At 46.9% G+C, this 22,056-nt stretch overlaps 1 long non-coding RNA gene across 3 annotated transcripts in view; it reads right to left on the reverse strand.

Moving 5' to 3' along the window:
• The window catches only part of LOC139041374 (uncharacterized), a 47,908-nt gene extending 31,378 nt beyond the window's left edge, over positions 1–16,530 (reverse strand). The window contains exons 1-2 of one of the 3 annotated variants that reach the window (XR_011496399.1): positions 16,469–16,508; positions 5,119–5,160 (exon numbers count right to left, since the gene is read on the reverse strand). This is a non-coding gene — a long non-coding RNA (uncharacterized lncRNA). Of the gene's footprint in view, positions 1–5,118; positions 5,161–6,952; positions 7,385–16,468 lie in introns of those variants that run through there. The other 2 variants (XR_011496397.1, XR_011496398.1) reach the window with 2 other exon arrangements.
• Positions 16,531–22,056: the final 5,526 nt, after the last annotated feature.

Raw genomic sequence — 22,056 nt, forward strand, 5'->3', positions numbered from 1 at the left:
ATCACCCTCTGACTTTAGGGATGAGGGAATAAGCTAACAATGCCAGAGGTTGCCCTAGTTTATAGTGAAGGTTTCCTGAACACCTCGAGCCCAAAAATTATCTTACCTGGAATTTCTGCTGCAGAGAATTGTGGAGAGAACAAGTATAGAAGTGAAATGGCGAGGGAAGCATAGATCCACACTAACTCAAACATTGGCTACTGATCATCCAAACAAGTCTTTTCTGAGGTGCTCATCAGAGTTTCTTCTCTAACCCTGGTCATCTGCATTTACTGGTAGAATGGCATAGAACACCATGTCCTACACAGTCATCGTTGTCTACACTAATTATCCTAGTGACAGAGCATCATCAGGAACAATAGCATCCGTAGTAATGCTCTTGCAATCTGGGCTCAGATTTTGAACTCCATCAGCACACATCAGGACAGATTAAGTAACTGAACCTATTGAACTTGTAATAGGTGGGCCTTTGAATAATGAATATCCTTCATCTGCCTCTAAATATATATTTCAGGTACCTCTCCATCCAAAAGGACAACAAGAGCTTGGGCAAAAAGAATTTCCATTAATGTTACCAGATTAAGAAGGTTCATTTAATACCAGCTTAATCATCAATAGGTCCAGAGCCAAAAGAAAATCTGTTTTGGAGTTTCTGCTATTTTGGATCACTCAAGGCACTCTCTTCTTAGCTTTACACCTCCTTTCCTACCAAATAAAACAAGAATTTGCCTCTAGCACTGGTATTTTTTAGTAGAATCCCCTTCTTGACTGCATGAATCTTTCCTCAGCAGGAATCATAGCAGTAAAAATGAGAAGAGACTTGGACCGAATGAGCTAAACATGAGGGAAAAGAAGCAAACATCTGTGAGAAATAAAACAGCCTTCTAACATAGAGACCCTATTATGTCAGCTGAGGCAAATCAAGGGCACTCAATGTATGGCATCAGGGATTCAACCCAGAGGACACATCCTGAGTCTCTTCTGGAGAGCATTACTTCAAGATGCCAATTACACTCCCTGTGTGCATTGAGATAAGCACTCCCAAAGGGCTTTCTTGGAGTTCGTTGGGAGGTGTCAGGGCATGAGATATTTCAAGGAGCATCACTCTGATGGTAACATGGGAATGACTTCTCCAAGGGCCAATTAAGCATGGAGAGAAACAATTCCTAGAGTCTCTGGCTTGTTTTTCATCTTGAAACACAGATCTTTCTAGCTCCTTTCTATCCAACCCTTTTGAGAAGACAGACTGCAAAAAATCTAGTCTCCTTTGCTCATAGGACACTTTTGGGGGTTCTGCCACATGCAATATCATAGAACAGAAGTCAAGGAATAGAGACAGGCAATTGCCAGTAGTGTTTCCCACTCTAGCTCTTGGTCATACTCCAATTTCATATTCAACATTAATATAACATGTCAAAAGACTTCAGATACAGATATCAAAGAAGAAAATAGCATGTCCCTACATCTCCTTCATATTTACTCCCATCTCGTTGTCATACACTGCTCTTTCTCTCCATTATATGTTGAGCTATTCCTTGTTTCTCTAACTCAACTCAGTTGCTAAAATGTCTTGTTTCACTGATCTTATCTTGTTTATTCTTGGTGTAGGTCAGTGTATCATCACTCTCTTCAAAACCTGCTCTCTAGTGCTTTTACCTGGTGCTCTTCTTCTCACCAGAATATAATATCTCTGTGGTTAAGACAATGGTGGCATTTATATAATTCAGTAATTTATTTGACAAATATTTGATGAGCTTCTGCTATGTCCCCACTGTCGTATTGGGTAGCATGGTATATGGTGATTAACAAGCAACCATGGTCTCTCCCCCCATGGAACTTACTGGTAAAACTAATAAATAAACATTGTATATCATATGGGGTTAAGAATTTGTAGTAATTAGAAGACATCATCATCATGGTGGTGTGAGAGGATCCTTGAGTCTCTGCTCTTCAATCTACAATGATTAAAACATTCAAAACTCAACAAAAGCTAAATTGCACCAAACACCAGGGTGATGGAAAGATCTACACATCAGTACATGCAAAGAAAGTGAATTGGAGCACATAGAAAAGCCTAAATGAGGGAGCAGTGGAGGCAGCACCCAGGATCCTGGATCCCCAGCCATGGCAGATGAGCCAGCCACCCCTGATCCCAGAGGACACAGTGGTCTTCAGCAGAGGTGTACGTGTGACTGCAGCCAGGCAGGGGCAGTGACACCTGTGGCTACAGGAAGCAGAGGAGCTACAAAGGTGGAGTCCCATGATCCCAAACCCCTGTCCTCAGCTCAGAGCCTGGTGGCACCAGGTGTGCACAGCACTCCCACTTCCCAACAGCAGTGTTTCCTGGGACCAAAGGGTAACAGGCAACAGCTGAGACAGTGCTGCTTGTACAAGTCTCCCTCACCACCTCCCCAACCCCAATCCCCACAGCTGTGGTGGAGCTTCCCACTCAGTAGATCTCAGATGTGGCTTTACATTGACCATTTCCATGTCCTGAGAGCAAAGCCAGCAACCACAGAAATGCAAGCAATAAAAAGCCATCAGTGGGCCCCAGAAGGGCAGGCAGCAACAAAGAGAGTATCCATGTGACACAAAATAGAGGAGCTGGAGGATAGAACTTGCAGATCCACAAATATAGCCAGACACAGCTCAGGTAAGAGAAATCAAAAACAATTACTATAATGACACCTACTGAAAACAAAAAAAGGCTTCTAATCTCTAAGCAATTGAAAAGTTTGAAACAAAACAAAACTGTACCTAAATAAAAAACGTATTTGCTACAGAAAACAATCCTCCAAAAACCAAACATAAAGTCATGGGAGATTCTGATCTAATGGACAAAAAATTCAAAATAGCTATCATGAAGAAACTCAGTGAACTTCAAGAAAACTCAGAAAGATGGTTTCATGACCTCAGGAATGAAATCAATGAATAGCAGGAATACTTCAATCTCCAAAAAGATCAAAACTTTCAAGAAGAACTAAGCAAAAATTCTGGAGGTGAAGAACTCGATGAATGAGATGAAGAATGCATTGGAAAACATTGCAAAAAGAGCATGTCATGTGGAAGAGAGAATTAGGAGCTTGAAGATAGCTATAAATTGGGCAGGTAGAAGAGGAGAGACAGCTAACACATTTTAAAATGTAGAAATTCTACAAGAACTATCTGACTCCTTTAGAAATGACAACATAAGGGTAATGGATATCACAGAAGGAGGAGAGAGAGAGAAGGGAGTAGAGAGCTTATTTAAAGAAATGGTAGCTGAGAACTTCCCAAACCTGGGGAAGGAACTGAATATACAAATCCATTGTGCAAGTAGAACACTCAATTATCTCAACACAAAAGGACCCTCTCCAAGACACGTGATAACAAAACAGTCAAAAATCAATGACAAGAGGATTGCTGGGAAGGTGGTAACATAGGACTCTGAACTGACCTTCTCTGATGGACACAACAAATTTACCCCTGTGGAATGATTACCTCTGAGTGAGAACTGGAGACTGTATAAAATGAACCCCGACAACAAAGAACAACACTGACTGAGTTGTAAGAGGCAGAGATACGTTCCTGCTGAGGAAAGAGTCACATTCTTGCCATGGTGCTTCAAGCCAGAGACATTTTAAGGTATGAAGCTTTTCCTGGAGGAGCAGGGGATCTGAGGGGGAGAGTGATGTCATAATAAGCAACCTTCAAATTCAGCACAACCAAAGACAAGTACCTGGCTTTGCTGGTTATTAAACCCAAAGGAGAATACCCCCCAGAAAACCTATTGAAGCGAAGAGAAAGAAAAGCCTGCTTTCAAGGGACCCATGCAGAAATTCACCCATTCTAAAAACCAAACAAAATCACCAGAAAGAAAGGTGCATAGTCCTTTGATTAAAAAAAAGACTCACTGGATAAGCTCTGAGCACATCTCAGAGAGGCAGAAGGTGATTGGGATCACCACCCCAGGGAGTGAACACTGGTCGGAGCCATTATTGTGACATAATACAGGCCTCTGAGACAGACAGTGGCAGATGCAATTGTATTTCTTCCCATGGCCTGTTAGCTGAGGGGTTTAGCCTGCCCACTAGAGCAGTGATTTAATCCAGCTCATCCAGGGAAGGCGCCCTGCCCTAGGGACTCACCCCACCCACTAGCCAGCCAACAGGGAACTTGTCGGGCTGTGTAGCTGGTGTGTTCTGGACCTCTACAGCAAGATAAGCAGGTCTGCTTCAGCAGAGCAGGGCATGTACACAGGGTGGGCCTGTGTTGATGGGGTTTATGGTCCCACAGTGGGGTGGTGAGACTTCTCAAGTGCAGCAGGCTTGTGCTGTTGGCCTTCTTATACAACAAATAGGGAATCTGCCCACCTTCCAACACCTGAAATGATTGTGTGCTCCCATCCCTGAGTCTGGCGTCACAAGGTTGAGCTCCTGAGAGAGCTAACAACAGCCCCGCAGACCAAAGGCCCAAAGAAAATGCGAGGCCGTGACACTAGCAACCAGCCACACTGGGGCCTGACTGACTTTATAGCAAAACAACAGCAGGTATGTGCTATTAGACCTTTCAGCCAGCTGTGTTGGGGCTCACTTCACCCAATAAAGTGAGTAAAGTGACCATAGCAGCAACACACAGCTGAGCCTTACAATCACCTGGTCAGGGGGTCAGCCTCACCTTCATATGCACCTTCAGCAAGACCTAACTTGCCACAGCTTCTAGTCTGTAAGCCTGGCCTGCAGACTGTGGACTCACCAGCCCACATGCTCACATAGGCCAGTATATTAAAGTCAGTCTCTCTCTCCACATACGTATACACACATCTGTGTATGTGCGTGGGTGTGTATCCTGTTGCTTGTTTTCAGGAGAAGCCTGGCAACCACATTGCTGAAGTCCCTTTGTCCTTCACTTTTCCATTTCAGAATCCATGTCATTCGAGGGCTTTAGAAACTCAGCACCATAGGAAGTTTGCAGATGAAGCGTTTGTCCAATCCAGACCTTGTACTGCATGTCGAGCGCTCCCAGCACTGCCAGGGAATTCTGGGGAAAGCCCAGATGACCCTTTCCTAGCTGAAGACACACAAAGGACCCCAAGGCCCCTTACTTGCAACAGGCCAAACTGAGGAACAGAAAGCTCACCCTCCTGAGGGCCGTTCGACAACATGGTCAGCAACCAAACTCCTGCAAGACAAAAGCAATATATGAGGCCTCAGGAAATAAACCCAAAGCAGTATTTGCAGAACGCGGACTTCCATGCCAGAAAGGGCTGTCGAGAATATGTCACATTTCCTTTAACACACTTCTTGGGGAAGTCAACATGTTATCTGTCTATTGTGACCCTTTAGCACTCGCACTTGATACATGCTCCTTCCTGCATGGTCCTCTCCTTTCGTGCTAAATGCTTCCACTCTACAGTCAGTCAAGAGAAGAAAAATGATGGTGTGTGCATGCCAGAGGGAGTCAGCACCCTCGCAAATCATCAGGAGCATGTGAATTTCTGCCATCACTTGTGTGGAGTGGGGGCCACCCCTAGCTACGCAGCAGCCAGGCAACGATAACCGGGAGCAAGAGGTCTAGATGACTCCTTCGACAACTTTTAGCAAGGATTTGCTGGGTGGATTCTGATTTGCTTCCAGAGAGGTCTGTGTGTTTGTGTGAGGGAGAGAGATGGAGGGAGAGGGAAGGGAAGATGATTTCATGGTTTGAAAGCTGCTGGGAAAGCTGATTCCCACTAAATGCAGAAAAGCCATTGGACAAAATCCAACGCCCTTTGTGATCAAAACACTCAGGACACTAGAAACACAAGGCAGCTCCCTGAGCCTTGGAAAGGGCATCTGTGAACAAGACAGAGCTCACATGCATCATACTTCACGGGAGAGACTGGAAGCCTCGTCCCTGACGTCAGGACAAGGTGAGCAAGGGCCACTCCCATCAATTCTATTTTACATTTACGGGAGGTTTTAGCCATGTCAGATAGGCAAGAAAATGAAATAAAAGGCATCCAGATTGGACGGAGTGAAGTAAAACTCTCTCTATTTGCAAATGACATGGCCATGTATATAGGAAATCAGAGAAAACACAGAAAAAGTATTGGAACGAATAAACGACTTCTGCAAGATGACAGGATACAAGATCAGTAAAAAAAAACAAAACCACCACCAATCTACGGAACTACAAGTTGGTGCAGCCACCATGGAAAACAGTATGGAAGTTCCTCCAAAGATTAAAAATAGAACCACCATATGATCCAGTAATTCCACTTCTGGGTATTTACACAATGGAAACAGAAACATTCCTGCAGACAGACATCTGCCCCCCATGTTCCCTGCAGCATGATTCACAGGAGCCCAGACACAGAAGCAACCCACGTGTCTGAGCTATAGATGCAGAGAACAGGTTGTCAGCTGCCACGGGGAAGGGGTAGTGGGTGGGCAAAGGGAGCAAGGGGGTCAAAAGGTACAAATTCCCTGTTCTAAAATGAAGAAGTCCTGAGGACTTAACGTGCATCATGGTGAGTAGAGTTAGCAGTACTATATTGTCTACTGGAAAGTTGCTAAGAGAGTCAATGTTAAAAATTCTCAAGACAAGAAGAAAAATTTTGTAGCTATATGAGGTTGCAACAGCACAGAAAACACTGACCATCTTAAACTAGTTTTTCTCCATTAAAACAGGTTGTTGATTAATCAGTCCTGGTGCTCAATTGCACAGACAGCACTGTGCACATGCCAGGCAGGAACCCATGGCCCCAGGAGGTCCCCAGAGACAAGAATCCTCAGAAACACTGACACCGGAAGCAAGCAGCCCTTCAATAAGGACAATCTGGCTTCCAGCAGCCCAAGTAGCTTGATTACCAAGTCAAGGCCAGCCCGGCAGCCCACGTGGTCCCAGCAGCAGCTTGCTAGTCCACCAGTGCTGAAATGTGACCCCAAACCTGCATTGGGAAGACAGATTGGAGAGATTTGCCCCCTGTTACCTTGTGAGACGACCTTGCAATGAAGCTCTTCTTTTCTCCAAAGCCAAGGCCATAGTCCTGGCTTCTATGCGCATCAGGCAGCAAGCCCTTGCTCAGTAACAAGGCGATGGATTCAAACTTGACTCATGGCGGTAGGATTTGGGAATATGCACATATATGGAATCATTATATTTTACACCTGAAACTAATATAATATTTCAATTAAAAAGTCAATTTTATTTCTCCATGCTAGCAATGAAAAACTGACAATGAAAGTAAGAAAATAGGTTAATTTACAATAGCATCCAAACCAATAAAATCCTTAGTAATAAATCTAACTTAAGAAGTACAAGACTTGTACAACAAATGCTCCAAAACATTATTGAAAGCAATTAAAGAGGGCCAAAATACATGAAAAGACTGCCCATATTCATGGATCAGAAGACTTTATACTATGAAGATGGTGATACTGCATGGAGAGAACTGCAGAGTCAATGCAACCTCGAGCAAAATCTCAGCAGCCTCTTTTGCAGTAACTGACCAGCCAATCCCAAAATTCATAGAGAAATGCAAGGGAGCCAGAGGAGCCAAAGCAACCTCAAAGAAGAAGAACAGGATGGAGAGCTCACGCTTCCTGCTTTAAAACTCCTTGTGAAGCTGCAATAATGAAAACAGTGTGGTACCGACAGAAAAATAAACACACAGATAATGGAACAGAACTGAAAGACCAGAAATAAATGTTCATGTTTACAGTCAGTTGGATTTTGATGAGAGATGAGACAGTTCAAAGGGAAAAGAATAATTTTTCAACAAATGGTATCGAGACAACTGGATATTCACATGCACAGGAGGAAGTCAGACTCCTTCCTCACAGCACTTCCAGAAAGGACCTCACAGAGATCCAACACCACATAGGAGGCAGAACTACACAACTCCTACAGGAAAACACATGGGATCACAACTTCTGACCTGGAGTCAGGCAATCGTTATCCAGGGATGACACCGAAAGCACTAGTATAAAATAGAAAAGAAATAAATTGGACCTCAACAAAATTAAAAACACGTGTGTCTCAAACGAGAGTATCAAGAAGGTGAGAAGACAACCTGCTGAATGGGACAATACCCAAGCGAATCATAAGTATAATAAGAGACCTGCGTATAGAAAACATACTGAACACTTAAAAGTCAATAATAAAGAAACTACAGGTGTGGACTGAGCAAGACGGCGGGGTGAGCTGACCTGGGACTGTCTCCCCTCCAAACTGCAACAAAGGACTGGAAAAAAACTCAATTTCAGCAAATAAACCTAATGCCAGGGCGTTGGAGACCTACAGTATCAAAAATATGGAGGACAGAGACCCTGCTGCTGGCCTCAGAGGAGCTGGAAGGCAGTAGGAGAGAACTTCGCTCCCTCCCCTAGAGTCTGGGATTGCTGCCTCCAGTGAGGGAAGGAGCGGGGGAGGGGCTGCACAACCGGGGTATCATCCAGGACTCCCGCTGGTGGTACAGTGGAAACCTGCTGATGGGGGAAGTCTTCCGTGTGCGGGGACCCCACATACCTAGGGCCCCGGGAGACCAGAGACCAGAACTGATCTGAATCCAGATCCGCCTGAGAGAAAAACTGCCCCTCCCCCAGGCGAACTGAGCTGGGCGCCACCATCTTGCCCGAAGGCGGAGAGCTCAGAACATGCAGCTCTCGACCCCCATCTCGTGGCAACAGGCTGTAACTGCAACCGAATTCTACCACCATGGGAAAAAACTGCTCCTCTACCATCCAGCAACTTATAAAAGCTCTAGACCAGAAGGAAAACAATAAAAACACAGAATTAAGTACTGAGGACTTGGAAACAGGTAACTTAAGTGAAAATGAGTTCAGAGCAGCTATAATCAAAAAACTCAATGGGGTAGAGAGAAAGAGAAACAAGCCAACGAGTTCTGGAGTTGCTTCACAAAAGAGATTGAAATTATAAAGAAGAATCAAACAGAATTATTAGAGATGAAAAACACAATGGACCAGATAAAATGGAATACGGATTCCTGGAATGCCTGGGTAGACACCATAGAAGAGCCAATTAGCATAATCGAATAAAGACAGGCTGAATGGCTCCAGACAGAGGAAGAAAGAGAACTAAGAATTTTAAAAAATGAGGAAAATCTCCAAGAGATAGTGGATTCAATGAGGAGAAAGTATTTAAGGATCAGAGGAATTCCCGAGAACATGGAAAAGGAAAATGGAGCAGAAAGTGTGCTTAATGAAATTATAGAAGAGAACTTCACAAATGTAGGGATTGAGGGAGAAATGTGTGTAGAGGAAGCTTTCAATTCTCTTAGAATTGTCAATGTAAACAGACCTACTGCAAGGCATATAGTAGTACAAATGGCAAAAATGAAAGACAAAGAAAGAATACTCAGGGCAGCAAGACAGAAGAAAATAACCTACAAAGGAACTCCTGTCAGACTTTCAGTGGGTTTCTCTACAGAAACCTTACAGTCTAGGAGAGAATGGAGTAACATATTCAAAACTTTAAAAGATAAAAATCTTCAGTCAAGAATACTCTATCCAGCAAGAATATTCCTCAGATATGAGGAAGAAATTAAATCTTTTCCAGTCAAACAAAAGTTAAGGGAATTTGTAATCAAAAGTCCTCCACTACAAGAAATCCTCAAGAAGGCTCTCATACTTGAAAAAAGAAAAAATGGAGAAAGGGGTCACAAACCACAGAGTAGCGAGACAGATAAATAGAACGAGAATAGGATAGCAAATATTCAACTATAGCATTAGGATAAAGGTAAGGAAACTACCAAAGCAAAGAGGATCTTATCACTCTAACTACAAACTCATAACACGAGTTGGAATAAGAAACGAAGATAATAATTTAGGAGGGGAAGAGCAAAGGGACTAAATCAGTCTAGGCCAAGTAACTAAGAGACCACCAGAGAATAGACTATATTATACACGAGATTCTAAATACAAACTTCAGGGTAGACACTAAACTAAAAAACAGAACAGAGACACAAATCATAAATAAGGAAAAATCTATGAAACCCAGCTTAAGAAATTGCCATATCAAATGGGTAGGATAAAGCACACAGGAAGAGAAAAGCAGGAAAGCCAGATAATGAGCAACAGATTGACAGCTTTAAGTCCACATGCATCAATAATCACTCTCAATGTAAACGGATTGAACTCTCCAATAAAAAGACACAGAGTGGCAAAATGGATTAAAGAAAAAGATCCAATAATTTGTTGCCTCCAGGAAACACACCTCAGCCCCAAGGACAAACACGGGCTCAGAGTCAAGGGGTGGAGGATAATATTTCAAGCTACTAGCAAGCAAAAAAAAAGCAGGTGTTGCAATTATTATATCAGACAAAGTGGGTTTCAAAATAAGACAGGTAAAGAGAGACAAAGGGGGACAATATATAATGATCAAAAGGACACTTCATCAAGGAGAAATAACACTTATAAATATCTATGCACCCAATATAGGAGCACCAAGGTTCATAAAGCAACTATTAACAGACCTAAAGGAAGATGTTAAAAACAACACAATAATGGTAGGGGACCTCAACACCCCACTCACATCAATGGACAGATAATCCAGACAGAAAATCAATAAAGAAATAGTGGAGCTAAACGAAAAACTAAAACAATGGGACTTAGTAGACAGATATAGATCACTTCATCCTAAAACAGCAGAATACACATTCTTCTCAAGTGCACATGGAACATTCTCAAGGATAGACCATATGTTGGGAAACAAGGCAAGCCTCTACAAATTTAAAAAAATTGAAATAATAACAAGCATCTTCTCTGATCATAATGCTATAAGGCTAGAAATCAATTACAAGAAAAAAGTTGTGAAAGGCACAAAGATGCGGAGACTAAACAATACACTACTGAACAAGCAATGGATCATTGAAGAAATTAAAGAAGAAATCAAAAAATACCTGGAAAGAAATGAAAATGATAACATGCCATATCAGCTCATATGGGATACAGCAAAAGCTATATTAAGAGGAAAATTCATCACAATACAGGCACATCTTAACAAACAAGAAAAATCCCAAATAAGCCATCTTAAACTACACCTAACTGAACTAGAAAAAGAAGAACAAATAAAGCCCAAAGTCAACAGAAGGAGAGAAATAATAAAAATCAGAGCAGAAATAAATACTAGTGAAACGAAAAAGGCAGTAGAAAGGATCAATGAAACAAAGAGCTGGTTCTTTGAGAAGATAAATAAAATTGACAAACCCCTAGCCAGACTTACAAAGAAAAAAAGGGAGAAAGCTCAAATAAACAAAATCAGAAATGAAAGAGGAGAAATAACAGACTCTGCAGAAGTACAATGGATTATAAGAGAATACTACGAAAAACTCTATGCTAACAGAATGGATAACCTAGAGGAAATGGATAAATTCTTGGACTCCTGCAATCTCCCAAAGCTCACTCAAGAAGAAGCAGACAATTTGAACAGACCAATCACAGGGAAAGAGATTGAAACAGCAATCAAAAACATCCCAAAGAATAAAACCCCAGGACCAGATGGCTTTCCTGGGGAATTCTACCAAACGTTCAGAGAAGATTTAATACCTATCCTTTTCAAGCTATTCCAAAAAATTAGGGAGGATGGAACACTTCCTAAAACATTCTATGAGGCCAAAATCATGCTGATACCAAAGCCTGACAAGGACAGCACGACAAAAGAGAACTACAGGCCAATATCACTGATGAACATAGATGCAAAAATTCTAAACAAAATTTTGGCAACCAGAATTCAACAATTCATCAAAAGGATCATACATCATGATCAGGTGGGATTCATACCAGGGACACAGGGATGGTTCAACATCCGCAAATCAATCAACGTGATATGCCACATCAACAAACTGAGGAATAAAAACCACATGATCATCTCAATAGATGCAGAGAAAGCATTTGACAAGATCCAACAGCCATTTATGATAAAAACTCTGAACAAACTGGGCATAGAAGGGAACTACCTCAACATAATAAAGACCATATATGACAAACCCACAGCCAACATCATACTCAATGAGCAAAAACTGAACGCCATCCCCCCAAAAACAGGAACGAGATAAGGATACCCTCTGTCACCACTCTTATTTAACATAGTACTGGAGGTCCTGGCCAGAGCAATCAGGCAAGAAAAAGGAATAAAAGGAATCCAAATAGGCAGGGAAGAAGTGAAACTCTCGCTGTTTGCAGATGACATGATCTTATATATAGAAAACCCCAAAGAATCCATTGGTAAACTCTTAGAAGTAATCAACAACTACAGCAAAGTTGCAGGGTGTGAAATCAATTTGCATAAATCAGTAGCATTTCTATATTCTAATAACAAACTAACAGAAAAAGAACTCAAGACCACATCACCATTCACAATTGCAAGAAAAAGAAGAAAATACCTCAGGGTAAATTTAACTAAAGAAGTGAAGGACCTATATAATGAAAATTACAAGGCCTTTCTGAGAGAATTGAATGATGACGTAAGGAGATGGAACTACATTCCATGTACATGGATTGGAAGAATAAACATAGTTAAAATGTCCGTTCTACCTAAAGCAATCTACAGATTCAACGCTATCCCAATCAGAATCCCAAGGACATTCTTTACAGAATTAGAACAAAGAATCCTAAAATTTATATGAGGCAAGGAAAGACCCCGAATTGCTAAAGCAATCCTGAGAAAAAAGAACAAAACAGGAGGCATCACAATCCCTGACTTCAAAACATACTACAAAGCTACAGTAATCAAAACAGCATGGCACTGGTACAAAAACAGGTGCACAGATCAATGGAACAGAATTGAATGCCCAGAAATAAAACCACACATCTATGGACAGCTTATCTTTGACAAAGGAGCTGAGAGCATACAATGGACAAAAGAATGTCTTTTCAATAAATGGCGCTGGAAAAACTGGAAAGCCATATGTAAAAGAATGAAAATTGACCATTCTTTTTCACCATTCACCAAAATAAACTCAAAATGGATCAAAGACCTAAAGGTGAGACCTGAAACCATAAGGCTTCTAGAAGAAAACGTAGGCAGTACACTCTTTGACATCAGTAGTAAAAGGATCTTTTCGGACACCATGTCTTCTCAGAGAAGGGAAACAACAGAAAAAATAAAGAAGTGGGACTTCATCAGACTAAAGAGCTTCTTCAAGGCAAATGAAAACAGGATTGAATCAGAAAAACAACCAACCAACTGGGAAAAAGTTTTTGCAAGTCATATATCTGACAAAGGCTTAATATCCATAATATAAAGAACACTCACAACTCAACAACAAAAAATCAAACAACCCGATCCAAGAATGGGCTGGAGACATGAACAGACATTTCTCCAAAGAAGATATACGGATGGCCAACAGGCACATGAAAAGAGGTTCATCATCGCTGATCATCAGGGAATTACAAATCAAAACTACACTAAGATATCACCTTACACCCATTAGAATGACAAAAATATCTAAATCTAATAGTAACAAATGTTGGAGAGGTTGTGGAGAAAAAGGAAGCCTCATCCACTGCTGGTGGGAATGCAAACTGGTGCAGCCACTATGGAAAACAGTATGGAGATTTCTCAAAAAATTAAAAATAGAACTACCATATGATCCAGCCATCCCACTACTGGGTATCTATCCAAAGAACTTGAAGTCAGCAATTCCAAAGTCCTATGCACCCCAATGTTCATTGCAGCACTGTTTACAATAGCCAAGACATGGAAGCAACCTAAGTGCCCATAAACAGATGATTGGATAAAGAAGATGTGGTACATATATACAATGGAATACTACTCAGCTGCAAAGCAGAACAAAATCATTCCATTTGCAATAACATGGATGGACCTTGAGGGAATTATGTTAAGTGAAATAAGCCAGTTAGAGGAGGATAATCTCTGTATGACTCCACTCATATGAGGAATTTAAAAAGATGGACAAAGAGAATAGATTAGTGGTTACCAGGGGAAAGCGGGGGTGGGGGTGGGCACAAAGGGTGAAGTGGTGCACCTACAACACGACTGACAAACATTAATGTACAACTGAAATTTCACAAGATTGTAACCTATCATTAACTCAATAAATATAAACAAAAAAATAAAGAATTAAAAATAAATAAATAAATAAATAATAATAAAGAAACTAATAACTCAACTTAAAAATGGGGAAAGGAGCTAAACAGACATTTCTCCAAAGAAGATACACAAGAGGCCGAAAAGCACAGGCAAAATGCTCAAGATCCTTATTCAGAAGGGAAAAGCAAATCAAAGCCACAATCAAGATATCACTGCCCATCCACTAGGACGGTGGTAATTTAAAAGGTAGAGAGTAAGAAGTGTTGACAAGGATGGGCAGAAATTCGAATCCTCATACGTTGCTGGCTTGAAATAAAACATGGTACAGCCCGGCAGCTCTTCAAAATCTAGACGCAGTTTCCATACGAAGCCACAATTCCACTCCCAGGTATGTACCCAAGAGAAATGGAAACATATGAAAAGTTTGAACACGAATGTTCATAGCGTCAGGATTCACAAGAGCCAAAAGTTGGAAACAACCCAAATACCCCTCCACTGGTTAGTGGATAAACAAAACATGGTATATCCAGACAACAGAATATTATTTGGCATAAAAGAGCATCAATTACTGACATGTGTTATAAATGCGGATGAACTTTGAAACATCCTACATTAAAGGAGCCATCAAAGGACCTGTATTGTATTATTCCGTGTATATGAAATGTCCAAAATAGACAGAGAGAGACAAGAGTAGTTGAGGGGTTGCCTAGGGCCCTGGGGATGGGGGAATGAGAGTGACTGCTCACGGGTACAGGGTCTCATTTCGAGGGGATGAACATGTTCTACTATTGTGGGGATGGTTGCACAGCTCTGTGCATATCCCACAAACCACTGAATCATACACTGAAAATGGGTGGATTACACGGCATGGCAGTTATATGTCAACAAAGCTGTTTCAAAAAAGAAAAAGAAGAGCAATTTTCTTTTAACTTTGCGATGTGTCTTTGTCCCACGATAAGTAGCACGAGGCACTGGCTACAGCTGAGTCCCAACCAATCCAAAGGATGTGGGTCACAGCCCCACAAAGCCCACCCCCAGGGAAATGGGCAAAGACATCCTCAGAAGGAAAGGATGGGGGATGCTGGTGTCAGGAATGGGGTGCAGACTTGCTCCAGCCAGCAGCATGGGCGGGAGCAGCCCTAACCCTAACCTTCACACTAAAGAAATTTTGCCTTGAATTTATGCCTCGATCTTCCCAACGGAAAGCAGGTGCAGCTTATGGTGTCTCTCTAGGCAAGAGGGTAGCTGGCAGAGGACAGAGTGGAAATTTTATCTTTTGATTTTCAAAGCAGCTATTCCATGTGGGAAACACACCGAAAGGGAGAAAACGAGAGTGCATATGCTGTAACATTCTCTCTAATTCAATCACTCCAAGACACGGAGGTTTCCTTAGAAACTTGCCCAGAACAGAGCTGGAGATGGGATTTTAAACAACAGGACTTGGAACAAGTGAACATTATTGACTCATTGGTGTGATAGTCAGGGACCCACGAGGGTGAACACAGATCCTGCTGAAAGATGAATGAAAGTGCCCAAGGGCATCGATGAACTCTGGTGAGACAGAAGGAGCAGGACCTGTGCAGTGAGCATGGAAATGGGAACTTTCCATGACACACAGGCTGTGAGCGAGTTTCACTGGAACCACTCATCTGAGAGCTCGGCCTCTCTCGTCTGTCTGTTTACCAGTTTAGACCCTCAAGGGGAAAAAACTATTTTTGTCTCCTGTTTCATGTCTTCAGGAACATTTGGTACCTTAAGGCATCAGCTGTCAGAGCTGCAGGAACTTCTGGAAACCACTTAGGCCCTCCAGCTGAGCCCGATGTTACAGATGAGGAAACTGAGACACAGGGAGGCTCCAAGGACACACTGGTAGTGTCTCTGACAGCTAGCCCAGGGCCTTTCAACCTGGTGAGACATGAAAATCTCTGCTCCCTGTGCCAGGAGTGGCCTGATCATTAGAACAAGACATTTTCGAAGAAAGCTGCCTGTTTACCATCAAGTGACCCCCAAACAAAACTTGAAGGATACCAGTAACTTTTCACATCATTTTAAAGAAACAAAGGTTGGTGCTTTATTTTTGCAAAGGGTAAAATATACCATCATTTTTATTCTTTCCCCAACGCAGAAAGGAAACAGTCTACTGAACAGGAGAAAACTCTAGGGCGAGTTGCCATTTTCAGTTTATCCCCAAGGACATTTGAACCAAACGACTTGAGTCCTGACCCCTTCGTCCCTATAGTCCCCCACAGTAAACGCATCAACTCATCACAAATGAGCAGAGACACATTGGTCTCCTCCGCCAGGTAGCATCCACATTCGTGACAGGTGTGCTCCTGCCACCAGGTCCCTGTCCCTCCCTCAGGGGTCCAGACAGGGCCGGACACAGGGGTGGCAGCATGGTGCCGCCTTTGGTGGCGGGCAGCAGCTCTCTCACCTGTGGGCTCACCAGGCCAGGGCCGTGTCCTTCACCGAGGTGACGGAGGTCTTCTGCTGTCCCTGCAGACGCCGACGAACAGCCCTCGGTGATAAAGGACCGGGACACGGAGCAAAGGGCCCCTGTCCCCTGCGTCCGGCCCACAGGGCGAACCACAGGCGGGTCTCCGGGCTCAGAGGCCTTCTCTCCAGCCCCGGAGCCTCTTCTGCCGGCCTCTGGGCGCCGGCTGGCCCGGGACGCGGGGCTGAGGCTTCTGGGGGAACGGGCCACCTCTCTCTGCTCCCCTCGCCGCGCCCACAGCCTGGCCCCTGGGACCCAGGACCTCTCCGCACGCCCCACCCAACCTGGCCATGGAGCAGAAGGCGGGACAAGACCCTTGGGAGCAGCCCTTGGGCGCCATTGGCGGTGCACATGCGCGCGGCGGGCGGTCACGGGCACGCTCTTTCTCTGGCCTTTGTGCACAGGGCCAGGAAGCGAGCCTGGCCGCGACCTTGGGGTCCGCCCATGTCCACCGCTGGAGGGAGGCCGTGCGGCTCCGAGCGCGTCCCCGCCACAGCCCGCGGGGAGAGCCCGGCCATGGCCACGCCAAGCTGGGCTGCTGCAGCCCCACCACCCGCCCCTCAGGGGACAGTGGGGAAACGGAGGCCAGGAGCGGCAGGGATTGGCTGGGCCCTTGAGCTGGGCAGAGGCCCCAGGACAAGAAATAGAGCCTCCTCCCGTTTGCATGGCGGCGTCTGTGTTTCCGTTCACTGGCTTATTCATCCACTCATTCACTCATGGCCTCAATCACTCACTCATTCATCCAGTCATTCATTCATTCAGGCCTTCACTTGTTCCTCATCCGTTCATTCGTTCAGGTAGGAATTCATTCTTTTAATCATTCAGCCAGTGGCCTCTATTCCCTGCTTGTGTGCCCAGCACTGTAACTTCACCAGGGAGCAAAACCCAATATGTTTCCTGCCCACGTGGAGCTCAGGTCCCTTGTGTGACATGAAGAAAACGTCAGAGAAATCCCATGCTGGGCGCTGCCATCTTGGGTGACCCTTGATCCCATGTTCAGGCCCAAGAGCCCATTACCACGTTTCCTCCAGGCTGCAGGCAAAGGCGGACCCTGAGGGCAGCCGTGGCTCAGGGAGGCCTGAGGAAGATGCCCCATGGGGGCTGAGGGTCTCTGGGCTCAGGGTGGGGAGGCAGGCGGCACAGGGAGGGAAACAGGGTTCCTGGGCCAGGCTGCCGAGAGGCGGGGTAGTGGGCACCGGGAGCCGCCACCTTGGCTCTGAGCTTGTGTCTTTGCCTCTGTGCCTCTCCCTGGTGAGAAAAGCTCAAACCGTCTACACTACCCCCACCCCTCGCCCCTCGCCCACCCCATCCCTGTACAGTCCAGAGTGGTGAAAGCCAAGGAGGGGAGAGGCAGGGACAGGGGGAGCCCTGGGCACTGCTTCCCTCACTCCAATTAGAAATGTCTGCTCTGGCTCCACCCTCGGCATGGGCTCCCCTGGTTCACTACAAACCTCCTTCTCCCTCAGCCCCAGTCCTCACCCACAGAGAGTTGGGCGGGACTGGCTCTGCATCTCCATCCTCCACGGGGGTCTCCCAAGTCCCCCAAGAGGTGCTGCCCATGCCACTGCCCTCCGCCCAGGCACTCATCCAAGCTGGAGAGGTGTGTACACCTCAACTCTCAAGATTCAGGGGTTCCAGAGCCCCCCAAGCACCAGCAGGCTCCCCTCCCACCCTCTTCAGGCCACAGGCCTCTGGTGGAAGAGAGGGAGCCGGGGAACTCAGAGATGCCAACTGTGGCCTCCCCACCAGGCAGCATGGCCTCGGTGACCAGTGTGGTGTCCACAAGGAAATGCAGGGTCTGGGGGGCTCATCCCCTGTGAGGTGACAGAGGAAGCCATGGAGGTCAGCAGAGAAGGCTCTGGAGAGACAGGAAAGTAGTGGCCCCCATCCCAAGCTGATGGCACCAAGAGAAACTTGCCCACCTACCACAGGACCCTCCTGGCAGCATCTCCCAGGCTGACATTTAGGACCCCATGGCCATCTTGGGCCACCTTTCTGAGCCACTGGGTCTGGATGTGGGGACATATAGGGTCCTTCCCAGCCCCAGCTAAGAGAGGGGACCTTGGGGAGCTCTCAGATGAGAGCAGAGCACGCCAGTCCTGGGACTGAGGAAGTTTTGATGCCACTCTGTGAGTGGAAACTGGGCAGAGGTTGGCAGGAAACCCCCCAATATATCTGTGCCCATTGTAATCCAGGGCAGGGGGCAGCCGGGCACTACTGTCACAGCCACAGGTTGGCTTTGTGAGCGGAGCTTGGGGGAGGGAGAGGGGGACTGCCAGCACTGGAAAGACACGGGCTTTGACTTTTCAGCTCCTGCTAGGGCTGTGGAGCCAGCTGAAGACAGGGCCCAGGAGCTGGGAGAGCCATCCCCTGCTCCGGATCCTGCTGGGACTCTGGCCTGGCTGAAGACGCAGCCATGGAGCAGGGAGAGCCATGCCCTGCTCCAGCTCCTGCCAGGGCCCAGGAGCAAGCTGAAGTCGCAGCCAGGGAAGAGGGAGAGCCATCCCCTGCTCCAGATTCTCCCTGTGCCTGGGAGACTGCTGAAGCCCCAGCCACGGTCCAGAAAGAGCCATCCACTGATCTGCCTCCTGCTGGGGCTGGCGAGCCAGCTGAAGCCACAGCTGGAGACCACGGACAGCCATCCCCTGCTCCACATCCTCCTGGAATCCTGGAGCCTGCTCAGGCCCCAGCCCCGTCCTCGGGAAAGCTCACTCTCCAAGGCCCATCATCCCCAGCTCCTGACCCATCCCTTCCACCTTCTTCCTCACCACAACCTCCCTTCGTCTCCCACCTTACCCTGTATATCTGTGTAGCCGTTTATAATTTTCATTTTCTTGTCTTGTGGTGTTTGTGTCACCTTGAAATAGATTTATGGATTTATATTTTAAGAAATCTGTGTTTTCTCCTTTTAAATTGTACAATTCCTGAGCATTAAGTTCCCAGCTCCTAGAGACAGCCCCCAACAGCTCACTCATCTAGCAGTTGTCTAGAAGGAGCACCATGATTTCCTGTTGTCTTCCCATGTGCCGGGGCCGCAGCCTCAGCAGAGCCCGCAAGGAGCGCCCAGGATGCAGATGCGGGCTCCTGTCCCACTCGAGACATCTCTGGATGTTCATGCGGAGGGACACAAAGGTAACACGGCGACGGCCAGGGTGGGCCAATCCAGGCCAGGCCACCACTGTGGTCCCACTTGGACAGCCCTACGTCCCCTCCCTGGGTGTGTGTGTGTGTGTTAGTGTGTGTGTGCGTGTGTGTGTGTGCGTGTGTGTGTGTATGTGGAAGGGTGGTTTGTGTGAGTGGACCACCGCGAGGAGGAGCAGGCTGGTGAGGGGTTAGAAGCCTGGTGGGCCGGGCCCATTCCCACCCCGGCTCATGGCTGATCGGGTGGGACGTGGAGTGCCGGGCAGCACCGTCTGCCCGAGGTTTCTCCTGAGCCCCTGAGGTCTATCTGTTTCATCCCGGGGAGAATTCTGCGCAGACACAGGGTGGTGCCTGATCTGGGAGCATTAGGCGCAGAGGGCAGAAGAAAGAGCAGGGGCAGCTGAGCAGGGCTCTGATGCTTCTGGGCTGACTGTTGGTCACTGTCTTTGCAGAGGTCCACTCGGGACACGGAGTCCAGCTCCCCGAGGGAGGAGAAGCTGGGCAGGAACAGCGTAGCGGCAGGCGTGGGGAAAAGGCTGGCGTCCTCAGGGACTGTTGGACAAGGATCAGAGCCAGCACAGGACCCAGCCCGTGTGTGGGGAGCACAATCACATCCAGCAGGTCCTGCACAAGGGCAGGAGACAAGCGGCGCCCCAGGACGGGAGCAGGGAGAGCCAGCCCCTCCTCAGGCTCCAGCAGAAGCCATGCAGCCGGCTCTCATGGAACCAGCTGAGCAGGGAGGGCCATCCCCTGCTCCGGCTCCTGCTAGTGCCCTGGGGCAGGCTGAAGCTGTCGCCAGGGAGCAGGGAGAGCCATTCCCTGCTCCAGATCCTCCTGGAGCCCTGGAGCCCGCTCAGGCCCCAGCATTGTCCCCGGGAGAGCTCACTCTCCAACCACTGTCATCCCCAGCTCCTGACCCATCCCTTCCACCTTCTCCCTCACCACAACCTCCCTTCCTCTCGCCCCTTAACCTGTATGTCTGTGTAGCCGTTTATGTTTCTCGTTTTCTTGTCTTTTTTTGGTGTTTATGTAAATTGTAAAATAAATTTATTTATATTTTAAGAACTCTGCATTTTCTCCTTTTCAATTGTACAATTCCTGAGCGTTAAGTACAGTCCCAATGCTCGGCCTCCATCACCATTGTCCACTTGCTGAACATTCCCTTCACCACAAGGGAAGCCTGTTCCCAAAGTGCTCATCCCCCGTTCCTCCCTCACTGCCTGACAACCCATAATGTGTGTTCTGGCAGGTTGTGGTCAATCTTTTCTGGATGTATGCGATAAGCGGTGTCATGCAATAGGTGGCCATCCTAGTCTGCTTCCATATTTTCAGAAGCACTGATCGAAAGCAGCCGTGTGAGGAGCCTCTTGTGGTCCACATGCTTGCTGGGGGCGGGGACCCCCACGTATGCTGCCGGCAGGGCTGCTCTGTATGCTTGGCTGGGTACAGGAGTCCCGGCTGCCCCAAGGGAGAGAGGCCAGGGAGCCCCTGAGGGTGGCCCTGTCACACCCCGGGGGGCAGGAGCCCAGGGCTGTGTTCGTGCTGAGCAGGGCTGATGCCGTTCCTGCGCAACCCTCACAGGACAGTTGGGAAGCTGAGGCCAGGGGAAACAGGGACTGGCCCTGGGCCCACGAGGTGGGCAGAGTCCAGAGGAGAAGTGAGGCTTCCAGGCCCCTGGGCCAGTTCTAGCATCCCAGGAGACTGGCCTTGGGAAGGAGAGCCCCTAAGATCCTGGGGGACCTCTGTCCACGCCCTCCCATTGGGGGCCCTTTCCTTTGGGCATCTGCACCTGGGCGCACACTCACTCTCACACTCACACACACTCTGCCTGCCCAGGGTGGGGGTCAGGAGGGGAGTGCACACTGGGGAGGTGACAGCCGCAAAGAAGAGAGAGGTTGGAGGTGGCTCTGCCTCGGCCCAGGGGTTTCCAGTCCCCTAGGAACATGCCCAGGTCTGCAGCATGAGGAGGAGAGATGCCTGACAATGTCTGGGGTCCTGTGTCCACCACTCTGGGCACCTGGATGGAGGATGTGACACCCCCCTGTCCCCGCCCCCAGTGTGGAAGGGGCTAGTGGATAGAAGGCCTGAGGTTACTCCTCCATCAATTGAGGAACCTAGAGGAGTGACTCCAAGGACCCCACAAGCTTGTAGAAGAGTCTATCGATCTCAGTTGTCCATCCATGACCCACTGTGCTCTGAGGCCTTGGACAGGGCCTTCTAGTCCCTCGAGGCCTTTCTGGGCAGAGGGCAGCCTGAGCTGTAGGTGGGCTGGGCACCTGGCTACTGCAGAACGTGGCAGAGCACGGGACCCCTCCTCTGGAGAGCAGGACCGAGGCCATCCTTGTTGGAGCCTCGGGGTCCTCATTTGGACGTGGAGTGGAGTCAGT

Source organism: Equus asinus, chromosome 21 (genome assembly GCF_041296235.1).
Source record: "Equus asinus isolate D_3611 breed Donkey chromosome 21, EquAss-T2T_v2, whole genome shotgun sequence".
NCBI classification, from domain to species: domain Eukaryota; kingdom Metazoa; phylum Chordata; class Mammalia; order Perissodactyla; family Equidae; genus Equus; species Equus asinus.